At 40.8% G+C, this 15,568-nt stretch overlaps 2 protein-coding genes across 6 annotated transcripts in view; one reads left to right on the top strand and one right to left on the bottom strand.

Moving 5' to 3' along the window:
- Positions 1 to 15,568, bottom strand: part of LOC138738710 (uncharacterized) — a 152,953-nt gene that overhangs the window by 74,657 nt on the left and 62,728 nt on the right. Inside the window, exon 1 of one of the 4 annotated variants that reach the window (XR_011341698.1) lies at positions 14,688 to 14,800. The exons of the other annotated variants lie outside the window; for them this stretch is intronic. The gene's annotated coding sequence lies outside the window, so the exon portion shown is untranslated. Of the gene's footprint in view, positions 1 to 14,687; positions 14,801 to 15,568 lie in introns of those variants that run through there. 4 annotated transcript variants of the gene reach the window in all.
- The window catches only part of LOC138738709 (uncharacterized), a 48,674-nt gene that overhangs the window by 17,211 nt on the left and 15,895 nt on the right, over positions 1 to 15,568 (top strand). The window lies entirely within an intron of this gene.

Below are 15,568 nucleotides of genomic sequence, written 5' to 3'. Positions count from 1 at the left end.
GCGCCGCGTTCTTGGAGGCTGCCTACATCTGCCAGGCGGACTTCACTGAGAGCGGCTATGTCGATGTCAAGTCTGAGGAGTTCATGTGCAATGAGGGCAGACCGATGTTCAGGTCGGTGGCTGTCAGCCTTGTCTAGCATGGTTCTGATGTTCCAGCATGCTAGCTTGAGTTTGTGAGCATCTTTTGAGGGGGAGGACGTGGAGGGGGAGGACATGGAGGGGGAGGACGTGGACCTGTCCTCGGGCCTGCGCAAAGGAGCTTTTAGGTGGAGTGCAGTGCGCGCAGTACTGGCCCCACCCTTTACACCCATGGTTCGTGTGCCGTGGCCAAGCAAGCTGGGACGTGGCAGCGAGGTCCTTGGGTCGTAGGTTTTATATCGGAGTGGCCTTCTCCGATATAAAAGAGCCAGCTCTTCAGCGCTTGACGTCCTGCTTTGTGGAAACTGCCAAAATGTTTGGCCTGGAAGTCAGCCTGAAGAAAACTGAGGTCCTCCATCAGCCAGCTCCCCACCATGATTACCAGCCCCCCCACATCTCCATCGGGCACACAAAACTCAAAACGGTCAACCAGTTTACCTATCTCGGCTGCACCATTTCATCAGATGCAAGGATCGACAATGAGATAGACAACAGACTCGCCAAGGCAAATAGCGCCTTTGGAAGACTACACAAAAGAGTCTGGAAAAACAACCAACTGAAAAACCTCACAAAGATAAGTGTATACAGAGCCGTTGTCATACCCACACTCCTGTTCAGCTCCGAATCATGGGTCCTCTACCGGCACCACCTACGGCTCCTAGAACGCTTCCACCAGCGTTGTCTCCGCTCCATCCTCAACATCCATTGGAGCGCTTACATCCCTAACGTCGAAGTACTCGAGATGGCAGAGGTCGACAGCATCGAGTCCACGCTGCTGAAGATCCAGCTGCGCTGGATGGGTCACGTCTCCAGAATGGAGGACCATCGCCTTCCCAAGATCGTGTTATATGGCGAGCTCTCCACTGGCCACCGTGACAGAGGTGCACCAAAGAAAAGGTACAAGGACTGCCTAAAGAAATCTCTTGGTGCCTGCCACATTGACCACCGCCAGTGGGCTGATAACGCCTCAAACTGTGCATCTTGGCGCCTCACAGTTTGGCGGGCAGCAACCTCCTTTTAAGAAGACCGCAGAGCCCACCTCACTGACAAAAGGCAAAGGAGGAAAAACCCAACACCCAACCCCAACCCCAACCAACCAATTTTCCCCTGCAACCGCTGCAATCGTGTCTGCCTGTCCCGCATCGGACTTGTCAGCCACAAACGAGCCTGCAGCTGACGTGGACTTTTTACCCCCTCCATAAATCTTCGTCCGCGAAGCCAAGCCAAAGAAAGAAGAAGAGCAAATTGAAAAGCCAGTCAATATCCCAAGGTGGTTTCAACAAAATCTCACTGAATATGAAAGGGCAAGAGATGCTAGAAGAAATCATGGAGTTTGAGACACCACTTCATGAATTTTATTAAATCAGATTATTGGGAAACAATTGCCACAAAGTCCAGAATTGTTTCTTCTAGGAAATGTTATGGACATAAGACCTAAAATGAGGCTGTCCAAGTACCAATTAGAATTTCTTAAAACTGAATTGGCAGTGGCTAGGAAATGAATTGTGGTTACCTGGAAGTTGACTCCCTTCTGGACATAGCCCGATGGAATGCAGAAATGTATAGTTGTGTTCCCCTGCAGAAAATTACTTGCAATTTAAGGAAAAAAAACATTATGTTTTTGCAGGTATGGCAGCCATATTTACAAATACAGGGTTGAAAACTTAAGGCACTTGTATTACTTTTGAATTCTCTATCTCTTTTTCTCCCATGTTTGAGATTGAAGTAGAAAAACGAATTGGACTTTCTGAACTGGATACTGGATCCCAACAATTCCTTTTTCCTTCTTTCTTTCCTCTATCTTTTCATTCTATTTTATTACTTCTCTTTCTGTTCTTTTCTAATTTTGATTTTCTCTTCGAGGGATTTTTGAATCTCCTGGCAGCATCCCACAGTTCAGGCAGCTTCTGTGAAAGGGAATTAATACTTGATGTTCTGGGTTGAAACCTTGTTTCATGATTGAGAAAGGAGAGGGAAGACACTCGCCTGTCCCAGGGCAGGGCACCCACCCATCTTGGTGCCAGGGCTGAGTTTCAACCCAAAACACTGTTTGTCCATTTCCTTCCACAGATGAATCCCACAGATAATCAAGTTGGGAAGTATTTCTGAAAATAAAGAAATTCTCCAGATAATAGGAGCTGAGGTCATCTGGGCCAACGGGGGCAAATTCTACCCTCTCAGATAACTCTTTCGAAGCAGACATGGAAAAGCTCATCCAGAAGAGATGTTTTACAGTTAATGTTGCTACCTTGTTTCTCCAGTATAGGATGTGATTGCACGCAAGCTGCCACAGCTGCCAAAGATCTGTTTGAGACTCCAGCTTTGTCCAGAATTGTCCTTTGGCATTGGTAAAGGCCTTCTGGAGGTTGTACCTGCATTTCCTGTACGTTTGTGAATACCCTGATTTGAATGTCACAGATCTGTTCTTCATTAAGTTGCTTCTATTTGGAGGAGTCACGTGATGGAGTAGTGGCCGGTAGGGGAACTCCAGCCCTCTCCAGAAAAGTAAAAAAAGGTAGAGAAAAAACAAAGGCATTAACACAGAAACCATAGCAAATTGAAGGTGAAAGGGTGGAGAAAATGGCAGCAAGAAGCCCACTCCCTGAGGTCAGTGGAAACCCTAAACTCAGGACTACAAAAATGGCTCATGGAGCCAAACAAAAGTGCGCAACCGCGCATGCACAAGACAAAAATAACACTGACGGGAGGGGGGACCAGCTGAGGAGTAAATCTCCACAGCTGAAACAGACAACTACAACACAACAGCAAGACTCACAACAGGAAAACATAGAAAATAATGAGAACAAGAAGGAAGAGAATAAAAATAGGAAATCAAAGGTAAACAATAGATGACCAACCCAGAGGAAGAAGAGCAACACCAAGACACTATTAATAAAAATAAGAAGACCAAAAATACCCCACAAAATAAAACAAACAACCCAACACGAAAACCAGAAGAGACAGAGGTAAAGGATGCAGATCCTGGAGTGGACTCAGAAGAAGAGGAGGAAGAACACAAAGAAATGGAAGATGAAAGGAAGGGCAAGTACATGGATATATATTTTTTTAAAGAATATATGGAAACAGTAAAAGAATGGCAGTCACAAGAATTCAGTGAAATAAAAAGAATAAAAAGTACAGAAGAAAAAGTGAATAGATTAGAGATGATCATGGCAGATATAGGAAAAAGAGTAGACAAGGTGGAAGAACAAGAAACAGCCATAGAAATGGAGGTAGATGACTTAAAAAAGAAATTAGAAGAATCTGATAAAAAAGTTAAAGAAACACAGGAGCTGTTAGCTCAGCAGATAGACATAATGGAAAATTGTAATAGAAGAAACAATATAAAGATAGTGGGCCTTAAGGAAGATGAAGAAGGCAAAAATATGAAAGAATTTATAAAAGAATGGATCCCCAGGGTCCTAGGAAGACCAGAATTACAGGAAGAAATGGAAATTGAAAGGGCACACAGAACATTAGCCCCTAAACCACAACCACAACAAAAACCAAGATCCATTCTAGTAAAATTTCAAAGATATACAACAAGAGAAAATATATTGGAGAAGGCAATGAAGAAAATAAGAGAAGAAAAGAAAACCACTGGAATACAAGGGTCAAGAAATTTTTTTCTATCCAGATATAAAGTTTTGAACTCCTGAAGAAGAGGAAGGAGTTTAATGCAGCAAAAACGACCCTATGGAAAAAAGGTTATAAATTTATGTTAAAATACCCAGCGGTACTTAAAATAGCTATCCTGGGGCAGCAAGGCAAACTATTCTCGGATCCAGAAAAAGCACAAAAATTTGCAGAACAACTACAAAACAGACAGAGAGATGAAGAGATGTAACAAGAACAAAAATGACAACAAACTATATATGTAATATATAAAAAAAATAGAGTATAAGTAAGAACTAAGAAGGGAAATAAAGGGAAGAAAGGAAGTACGGAGGGAATTAAGAGAGTGACCTTTGTTATATATGAAGATTAAAATCTTTTCTGGGGGGGGGCTGGGTGGGGAAGAATAACAGTCACTGCGAAATCGGTTGACGCTTGCGAGCGGATTCGCAAATCCAAATGGAGAGGGGAGATGTGGTTGCCCGACAAGGGACAAAGGGCAACTCAGAAAGGGGAGGGACTATTGGGGTTAAAGGAATTTTAGATATGAGAATAGTGGAAATATTTTATGTTTTAGAAATGTTGTCTTATAATGTGTTCAAAAAAAGAAAGCAGAAATGGATAAGAAGGGAAGGTGGTGATGAGGAAATGGAAAGGAAAGATAAACAAAGTATGAAATGACTATGTTGAACTATATGACTTTAAATATTAATGGAATACATAACCAAATCCAAAGGAAGAAACTGTTAAATTTACTGAAAAAAGAAAAAAATGATATACTATTTGTACAAGAAACACATCTAACTGAAGTGGAACACAAGAAATTAAAGAGAGATTGGATAGGACATGTAACAGTAGCATCATATAATTCAAAAGCCAGAGGAGTAGCTATAATAATCAATAAAAATGTACCAATCAAAATAGAAGCGGAAATAATAGATCCAGCAGGGAGATATGTAATGATGAAATGTCAGATATATTCAGAATTTTGGAATTTACTCAATGTATACTCACCTAATGAAGAAGATCAAAAATTTATGCAAGATAGCTTTTTGAAGATAGCAGATACGCAAGGGAACATACTAATAGGAGGGGATTTTAACCTTAAATTTGGACTCAAATATGGATAAAATGGAAAAAAAACTAACAGAAAGAACAAAGTAACCAAATTTATAATTAAATCGATGCAAGAAATGCAACTTTTGGATATATGGAGGAAACAACACCCAAAGGAAAAGGAATATTCATATTATTCGGGTAGACACAAAACATACCCAAGGATAGACCTATTCCTGTTATCAGCCACATTCAAGGGAGAGTTAGGAAAATGGAATATAAAGCTAGACTATTATCGGACCACTCACCCCTGTTATTGGCAATAGAGCTAGAGGACATCCCACCAAGAATGTATAGATGGAGATTAAACTCCATGCTACTTAAAAGACAGGATTTTAGAGAATTAATTGAAAGAAAAATTAAAATGTACTTTGAAATAAATACGGAATCTGTGAAAGATAAGTTTATACTATGGGACGCAATGAAAGCGTTCATCAGAGGGCAAATAATAATTATGTAACTAAGATGAAGAAGGACTACAATCGGGAAACAGAACAGTTGGAAAGGGAAATAACAAATATAGAAAAATAATTAGCAATAAAGGAAGATACAACTAAAAGAAGAGAATTGGCAGATAAAAAAATAAAATATGAAACACTACAAACATATAAGGTGGAGAAGAATATAATGAAGACAAAACAGAAATATTATGAACTAGGAGAAAAAACGCACAAAATTCTAGCGTGGCAGCTTAAGACAGAACAAACTAAAAGAATGGTATTGGCATTAAGGAAAAAGGACAAGAAAATTACCTATAATCCAATGGAGATCAATGAAAACTTCAGGGAATTCTACGAGCAACTATATCAAACTGAAAACGAAGGGGAAGAAGACAAAATAGATGAATTTCTAACTAAAATTGAACTACCGAAATTACAAACAGAGGAGCAAAATAAATTAATAAAACCATTTGAAATAGAAGAATTACAGGAGATATTAAAAAATCTACCAAACAATAAAACACCAGGAGAAGATGGATTCCCAATAGAATTCTATAAAACATTTAAAGACTTATTAATTCCTCCCCTCCTGGAAGTAATCAACCAGATTGATAAAACACAAAACATACCAGATTCATGCAAAATAGCAATAATTACAGTAATACCAAAGACAGGAAAAGATCCACTAGCACCAGCGTCATAGAGACCAATATCTTTACTTAACACAGATTATAAGATAATAGCTAAACTATTAGCAAACAGATTGGCTGACTATGTACCAAAAATAGTAAATCTAGACCAAACTGGATTTATTTAAAAAAGACGAACAACGGACAATATCTGTAAATTTATTAACTTAATTCATGCAGTAGAAGGAAATAAAACTCCAACAGTAGTGGTTGCTTTAGACGCAGAGAAGGCCTTTGACAGAGTAGAATGGAATTATTTATTCAAAGTACTACAAAAATTCAGCATACCAGAGAAATATATTAATTGGATTAAAGCATTATATAAGGGGCCATTGGCGAAAGTGACAGTAAATGGATATATATCAAAACAATTCAACTTAAGCAGATCAACAAGGCAGGGATGTCCACTATCTCACTCACTGTTCGCGTTAGCTATAGAACCACTAGCAGAACTGATAAGAACAGAAAATAAGAGGGATAAAAATAAAAGAGAAGGAATATAAAATCAGTTTATTTGCAGATGATGTTATAATATACTTAACAGAACCAGAAATATCAATAAAAGAATTACATAGGAAATTGAAGGAATATGGAGAAGTATCGGGGTACAAGATCAACGCAAATAAAAGTGAAGCAATGCCAATGAATAATGCAGATTTCACAAAGTTCAAGAAAGAATCACCATTTAGATGGCAAACACAAGCAATGCAATACCTAGGTATACAACTAAATACAAATCTCGGCCATCTATATAAACTAAATTATCATCCATTAATGAAAAAATTACAAGACGACTTAGAGCATTGGAAAGACTTACCACTAACACTGATAGGAAGGATAAACTGTATTAAAATGAACATTTTCCCAAGGATACAATACCTATTTCAGTCATTACCAATTCACCTAACAGAGAAATTCTTCAAGGAGTTAAAGAAAATAATAAGGAAATTCTTATGGAAACGGGGGAAACCGAGGATAGCACTAGATAAATTAACAGAATGGTACAAACAAGGAGTCTTACAACTACCAAACTTTAAATATTATTATAGAGCCGCACAATTAAGATACCTATCAGATTTTTATCAAACAAGGGAAAAACCAGATTGGACCAGATTAGAACTAGATAAAATAGGGGAGAAGATACCTGAACATATACTATATAAATGGGATGAAAAATTGGTACAACTTAGGAATTCAGCGGTATTACATCATCTGCTCAACATTTGGAAGAAGATTCATGTAGAAAGGAATTAAACAAATTACCAACTACCAAAACTAATATTGACGCAAAATCAACTAATCCCTTTCACAATAGATAACCTTTCCTTTAGAGAATGGGAGAGAAAGGGATGAAAAGAATAGAAAATTGTTTTTTGGGAAATAAATTATTGTCCTTTGAACAAATGAAGGATAAATATAATATAACTCACGATACAATGTTTGCATACCACCAACTGAAAACTTACTTGAAGGACAAATTGGGAAACAGTCTGAGGTTACCAGAAAGAAGCAATTTTGAATATGTGATTACAGACACAATGATAATCAAAAAATTTGTAACACACATGTACATTAAACTGCAAGAAAAGGAGAACGAGGAAACAAACGGTAAACCTAAACAAAAATGGGAACAAGATCTAAACATAAAGATAAAGAATGAAACATGGGAAAAGCTATGGTCCGGAACTATGAGAAATACAATAAACACGAGGTTCCGCATGATACAATATAACTAGATACACAGGCTATACATCACACCTCAAAAGTTAAATAAATGGGACCCAACAGTATCAGACAGATGTTTTCGCTGTAAAAAGGAAACAGGAACAATTCATGCAATTTGGACATGTGAGAAAGTGAAAAAATTTTGGGAAGATCTAAACCAGATATTAAATAAAATCACAAAAAGCAATATACCAAAAAACCCAGAGATCTTCCTCCTAAGTAATATAAGAAATAAAGAATTTGGACTCGATTTGGATGGAGCACAAAAAAGATTTATTATGGTAGCCCTAGCTGTAGCAAAAAAATGTATTATGTCAACCTGGAAATTAAAAGATAACTTGAGAATACAACAATGGTATATAGAAATGAATAAGTGTATTCCATTAGAAAAAATAGCATATAATTTAACAAATAATATTACAATATTCAAACAAATATGGGAGCCATACATGAAATACAATAGAGAAATCCTACTGTTGACTTCCATCACCTAAAATGACAGAAGGAGAAGACAACGAAAAGAACTGACTCAGTAAAATTTCTTGTTTATTTTTATTAAGTGACAACATTGTTTAACGGGTTGAATGTATCTTATAGATTGAACTTCAAATAAATAGGAAAGGGGGTGAGGGAGGGAGGGAAGGGAGGGGGAAAAATAGGGAGAAAATGACACTATATATTCAAGAAAAAAATGTCTGTATGTATCTTGGTCAATATGGTTTATAGTGTGAAAAATAAAAAATTGCTTCTATTTATTATTTCTTTTTACTTTTTTTTCTCTTCATGGTATCTTAATTTGTGTGTTTCTCGTTACTTTTATTGGATCAGAACATTGTCATTGTGTTCATGTGAATAAACTCTTACTTCATTCATCCAGGTTATTGGGCTGATTTCTGTTTGGTGAATAACTGCAAAGGTCACTTCTACTGGTTTCTGTCTGCTTCTTTCTTCATTATCAGCTGACTCCTTCCCTTTTTGTTCTTCCTACACTCCTTCTGATGTCCTTTCACTTTTAATTTCTTCTGGGAAATACACAACTTCTGGAAATTCCTACTTTTTGTTTCCTTTTCAATTTTTTCACGGATTTAAATGAGATACAGCTGGGGTGAGAATGTACATGATTTGGATGAGGCATGATCACAGCCTGGACAAAAGAACTAATGGTGGAGCTTGCTACCTCCCCCTGCCATTCTTCAATTTTTATTCTGATTCCTTGTTCTTTGCTTATACCTTGAGGAAGGCCTTACCTCCTATGGATGCTCCAGCATTTCTATGTGTTTTTATTACAATCACCGCATCTGCAGATGTTCATGTTTCACCTTACAATTATGATAATCGCTTTATCATGTGAAACCCCAAACTTGAGGCCAATCTCTAGATTTTGTGCTCTGCTACCACTTTCTTGTTCATGTGAGTTGTGTTTGCACTCATTTGTATAATCTCTCTTCCTTAATTAATGATGACCTTTGCCTCAGTGTATCTCCTTCCCAGGGGAAGGAGTATCCCTTCATTCCTAGCACTTGACGTTGGCTTTTCTCTGCTCTAACCAATTGCTGCCCTACCCCAATAGCATTGCCAGGAATTAGCAAGGATATTTCAGGATTCTCCCTGGTTTGCTTAAATATTTTGCTCCAACTCCCTTAATTGTGATTTTGTCTACTTTCATAGCTCATAGGGCTGCGGGTGAGGGCTGTTGCCACCTACGTATGCTCCCTGGAGATGGTCTTCACTCATTTCTTCGTATATTTGCTGCTGAAGCGAGCACTACTACTTAATTTCTTATCAAAAATTTCCAAACACCTCTTCATTACTGATATGCTCTGTCACCTCCCTGAAATTATGTGTGGGACTTTCCCATCTATCCCAAGGTCATTAAAGTTTTACTAGCACATCCTTTTAAACTAGTTTTCAGGATCTGGGTGACATTGTCAAAGCCAGCATTTATTGCCCATCTCTAATTTCCCTTGAGAATGTAGTGGTGAGCTACCATCTCGAATCTTTGGAGTCAAAGTTTGAAGTTCAGATTTGTTCTTAGAGTACTGTCCATCCATGATATCACATACAACCTTTGAGGTTCTTTTCCCTGTGGGCAAGTCTGAATTTCGACTTATCGGTAGTGCAAAATAAACTTCACTCAAAGAAAGATACTCATGCAAAAGAGTGTAAACAAAGTGACTGCAATACAGGAGAAAAAGTTCTTCAGTAATAAATGTGCAAAGTCAGAGTCCTTAAATGAGGCTCTGAGGTTTTCTTTAGGAGTCTGATGGTGGAGGGGGAGGAACTGTTCGTGAAACTGGTGGTATGAGTCTTGTGGCAACTTGTGGTGTGGAGAGTCTTGTCTATCATGTGACCCCAACAGCGAGTACCTAGTCAGAAACCGCAATACTTGCCAATCAAGGTGGACTCCACACATTCATTAGTGCATATCTGACCAATGGCCCATTTCTTTCTTCTTTCTTCTTTGGCTTGGCTTCGCGGACGAAGATTTATGGAGGGAGTAAAAGTCCACGTCAACTGCAGGCTCGTTTGTGGCTGACAAGTCCGATGCGGGAGAGGCAGACACGGTTGCAGCGGCTGCAGGGGAAAAATGGTTGGTTGGGGTTGGGTGTTGGGTTTTTCCTCCTTTGCCTTTTGTCAGTGAGGTGGGCTCTGCGGTCTTCTTCAAAGGAGGTTGCTGCCCGCCAAACTGTGAGGCGCCAAGATGCACGGTTTGAGGCGATATCAGCCCACTGGCGGTGGTCAATGTGGCAGGCACCAAGAGATTTCTTTAGGCAGTCCTTGTACCTTTTCTTTGGTGCACCTCTGTCACGGTGGCCAGTGGAGAGCTCGCCATATAACACGATCTTGGGAAGGCGATGGTCCTCCATTCTGGAGACGTGACCCACCCAGCGCAGCTGGATCTTCAGCAGCGTGGACTTGATGCTGTCGACCTCTGCCATCTCGAGTACTTCGACGTTAGGGATGAAAGCGCTCCAATGGATGTTGAGGATGGAGCGGAGACAATGCTGGTGGAAGCGTTCTAGGAGCCGTAGGTGGTGCCGGTAGAGGACCCATGATTCGGAGCCGAACAGGAGTGTGGGTATGACAACGGCTCTGTATACGCTTATCTTTGTGAGGTTTTTCAGTTGGTTGTTTTTCCAGACTCTTTTGTGTAGTCTTCCAAAGGCGCTATTTGCCTTGGCGAGTCTGTTTTCTATCTCATTGTCGATCCTTGCATCTGATGATATGGTGCAGCCAAGATAGGTAAACTGGTTGACCGTTTTGAGATTTGTGTGCCCGATGGAGATGTGGGGGGGCTGGTAGTCATGGTGGGGAGCTGGCTGATGGAGGACCTCAGTTTTCTTCAGGCTGACTTCCAGGCCAAACACTTTGGCAGTTTCCGCAAAGCAGGACGTCAAGCGCTGAAGAGCTGGCTCTGAATGGGCAACTAAAGCGGCATCATCTGCAAAGAGTAGTTCACGGACAAGTTTCTCTTGTGTCTTGGTGTGAGATTGCAGGCGCCTCAGATTGAAGAGACTGCCATCCGTGCGGTACCGGATGTAAACAGCGTCTTCATTGTTGGGGTCTTTCATGGCTTGGTTCAGCATCATGCTGAAGAAGATTGAATTTAATCACCTAATAAATACCTGGACCGGTCCTGCCATCTTACTGTACTATGAAGTCCAGAACGTGAAGTAGCTCTTTTTCTATTGCTCGGAACTGAGATGAACTCTAAGAAAGGTCGAGGGATCCAGTCAGCTGGTGGCAGTAGCACTAACCCTCCACAAGCCCTAAGCTTAAATATACTAACTCCTGGGCAGTGGCTAAACGTATGCGTGGTGCTATGACATGGGGTGGCAAATTCAAAGTTGTCCCACTCTGGGGTCAGCAGCACTGGAAATATATCTGGGAGAAGGCTGGGCAGCAAGTGCTCACAATCCACCATGTGGACATGCACATGAATAGTGAAAAGGTAAAGGCTGTACATAATGCCGCCCTGGACTGCATAACACCAATCTGCTCAGCCACCATGCACACTGATCACACTGACCTCAGTGCACTGGCACCAAAGACACATCGCCAAGAGCGGTGATGGCACATGATGGTGGGCAAAGGGTTTGGAGGTGGCACTTACTCATAATGAAGGCAGAACCACGTGGGGAATTGCTCCACCTGGCAGCAGGTCAAATCACGGGGCTGGCCAACAGGTCCACCAGGTCACATTCGCCACAGCATGGAAGCAGGCCAGGTCTGGCAGACAGACCACACTGGGCCTCTCCCATGCTAAAATAAAAAGACCTGTTTTAACAAGAGTGGACACCGACTTGGGTGTCCTGTGGCAGTGCCTTGTGAGAAGGCTGACCAGGACAACACCATCAGAGGATTACAGTACCTCTCCTCCATTTATGGAGTCCCATTGGAGATACAATCTGACCAGGATTCACACTTCACTGGGGCCAAAGCACAGAATTGGGCGGGTAGAAGTTGATATCTCTTGGCTGCTCTCCAACCACCCACAGGCATCGGGTTTAATCAAATGCATGAATGGTCTGTTTAAAAAATAATTGACACCCGAACATACACTGCAGGGGTGGTTAAATGTGCTTCAACAGGCGGAGTGGTCCAGTTAAATTCGCACCCTACTGGGCAGGGGGGTTCCCCACTCTCACACCACTTGGCAACCTCCGATGTTCCCAAGAATGATGAGGTCGACATTCAAGACACTGAGGGCTCCAGTAGAGTGTGGGTGCAGCAGCCAAAAGGTGCCGCTGAAAAAGGGGGAGATTATTCTGCATAGTCTGGGCGATTCGTAATGGGTCACGATACCAGGCGAATCCAATCTGTCATATTTCTACGTCAAGCAACTCACTAGGCATGATTGAGTTCTTCCAAACTCCCTTCCCATCCACCCAACTCCCCCCACCCCCAATCCCCCCTCAACCAACAGGAGAAGACTACCTTTCCAGCTGCTCCTCTTCCAGCCTCTGCTGATCAGTACTGTGGGAGCCTACGAATACACACGAGCCCCATCACACCAGATGGCAGCACCTGTATCACTCCTGCTGCACATGCAGCTGACTGTCTTCCACCTACACTGACCCCGCTGGACGACAGCTACAGCAGCTGCCTGTATGGACTCTCTAATCCAAAAGTTTTGGTAATGCCGGCGATCTTGCACTCCCCTGACCAGTTAGCTACCTCACTTCCAATAATCCTTGTTCAGGTGGGTGCTTCGGGAACTAATTTCTTTTTCCCTTTCTATACAATTGGCACACAAATAGACCTGACTCTCCCAGAGAGTCCACAAAAGGAGCACACCTCAGCAATGTGGTGAACCGAGATCAGTCAGCATCAGTCCAAGAAATTGGTGGGAATGCGAGCAAGAGTGGCATCCTGGCATGAGATGACCAACAATCCACAGCACAACAATGGGGTGCTCCTACGACATTCATTGGTATGCCCTGGATGCATGCCTGCTGGACTGACCCCTGGCTTCCCATGGGATTGCATGGTGGCAGCCATCTTCTGCTTGTCAACCTGTCCATTAATGTTGCCCAATTCTTGCTGCATGGAATTAAACATTGAACAATCTTCAACAGCATTTCTGAATTTATGACGAAAGGAAGTTCATTAAGCAGTTAAGAAACCTGGACCAAGGACATTGCCCTGATAATCCACAGGGGCAACTTTGGGCTGGGATGATGTTGCAGACATAACCATTCTCCTTTATGGAAGGAATGCCTCCAGCCATTGGAGTCTCTCACTGATGGTCAGATACACCCTTAGTTATTCAGAATTAGAGACAACAGCTGAAGATAGTGATACAACCATATATATGTGTACAAGGTCATCTGCATTCTCTTGCCCATCACAATGGTCTCAACACCCTGGACAAAGATTAACACAACAGGCTAGTCATCTGGCTGCATACTTTACCTTATTCTTAAAATTATGAAGGAAGCCATTCAGCCCATCAGGATAATGATGTTATTGTGACCATTTTCGGAAATGAGATATCCGATTGCACTAATTGCAGAGAGATATCTCTGCTGTTGACACCAAAGAAGGTGATTACCACAGACATAGATGCGGAATTAGTCCATTCGGCCCATTGAGTAGTCTGCTCCACCATTCGAATCATGGCCGTTGTATTTTTTCCTCTCTCAACTCCATTCTCCAGCCTTTACCCCTTAACTTTTGACACGCAGTAGTCAAGAACCTATCAACCTCTTCTTTAAATATTCCCAATGACTTGCCAAAAAAAATGATCTCCATGGCTGTTTGTGAAAACCTATTCCACAGATTCACTACCCTCTGGCTGAAGAAATTTCTCCTCATCTCTTTTCTAAAAAGAATGTCCATTTATTTTGAGCTCTTTGGTCGTAGACTATCCCACTAATGGAAACATTTTCTCCACCTTCCATTCCAGGGGTATGCCCCTTGGGCATTTTTATAGGTTCCCGTGTACCCCTAAAAATTAAGGATTAAAAAAAATTAAATTGTAATGTTTTGATATTATTTTATTATGAAATCTGTATGTGTAGACATCAATAAATTAAACTCGGGTAATTTATAAAATATCTTGACCCATCACATACATATCTTTTTTATAATTATCCATAATGATCATTACTAAGAAAAAGTACACAAAACAATTCAAAACAATGTAACCAAAACTAAACAGTACTAATGAGATGGTTGAGCTTGTTTTTTGGAAGCAAGCTCATTAATAAGAGGGGAAACTTTAGCAACTGCACAACGAAGATCATGTTCAGGTGTTTTGAGTTTTGATCTGTATTTTGATTTAATTCCCAACTCCACTGAAAATGCTGGCTCACTAAGCCATGTTGATGGAAATAACACAGTGCTCAAATAGCAGGTTCAGCAATCCGTCTGTATGAGTTTCGCATCGAAAACCAAAAATCATACAAATTCTTTTCAGAATATACATCATGCTGGAGTTCTACCAGCTCCTCTTACATACCTGTCCCAGCCTGCAACACCTGAACATTTGCGGTAAAAGAATTCCTAAGATACATAGCTTCATCTTCACCAAGGCTTGGGAAATAGCCACCAATTTCTTCTTCCAGCTTCATAAGATTCACAGTGACTAATTCTGTGAATTTGTCGGTCTTATATTGTGGATTTTGATCTAGAAATTCTGTTACAGTACTAAACAAAGACAAGGTATCAGACTGAATATTTCCCCTCCACAGCTGAAGTTTTGCAAGAAATGCTTTGAGCTTAGCTATAAATTCGCAAACTGTTACATCTGTTCCTTGGAGACACTGGTTTAGCATATTTAGAACATCAAAGATATCAATAAGGTAAGGAAGGTTAAGAACGAAGGAATGATCCTTCAAGGAAGTGACAAAATCTTGACACTTGTGGGAATGTTGAAAAAATTCTAGCAATTCTCTATGAAGCTCATAGACACGTTTTGTAACATTTCCTCGGGAAAGCCAACGTACATCAGTATGGAACATAAGTACACTGTGATCAGCACCAAAATCTTCACACAGTAAAAATAACTGGCTGTTAAGAGCACTCCCTTTTACATGGTTAACCATCTTGACCACCATGACCTTGGATGACAAAACAAACAGATGCATCATGCAATGCCTAAATGTCACACGAGGAGCTACTTCCATGACACGACCTCTAAAACCAGACCTTCGTCCTAACATAGCTGGTGCCCCATCAGTTGTGCAGCCTCTCAGATTTTCCTACTTCAAGCCATGTTGCTTGAAAAAATGAATCTATCATTTGAAAGATATCATCTCCTTTAGTTATTGCTTCTAGTGCTGCATTTATCAAGAATTCTTCCTTAATGCCTTCATTTCCTGCATACCGAGCAAATAACTG

This window comes from Narcine bancroftii, chromosome 7 (genome assembly GCF_036971445.1).
Source record: "Narcine bancroftii isolate sNarBan1 chromosome 7, sNarBan1.hap1, whole genome shotgun sequence".
Taxonomy (NCBI): domain Eukaryota; kingdom Metazoa; phylum Chordata; class Chondrichthyes; order Torpediniformes; family Narcinidae; genus Narcine; species Narcine bancroftii.
This window is presented reverse-complemented; position numbering and strand designations above follow the sequence as displayed.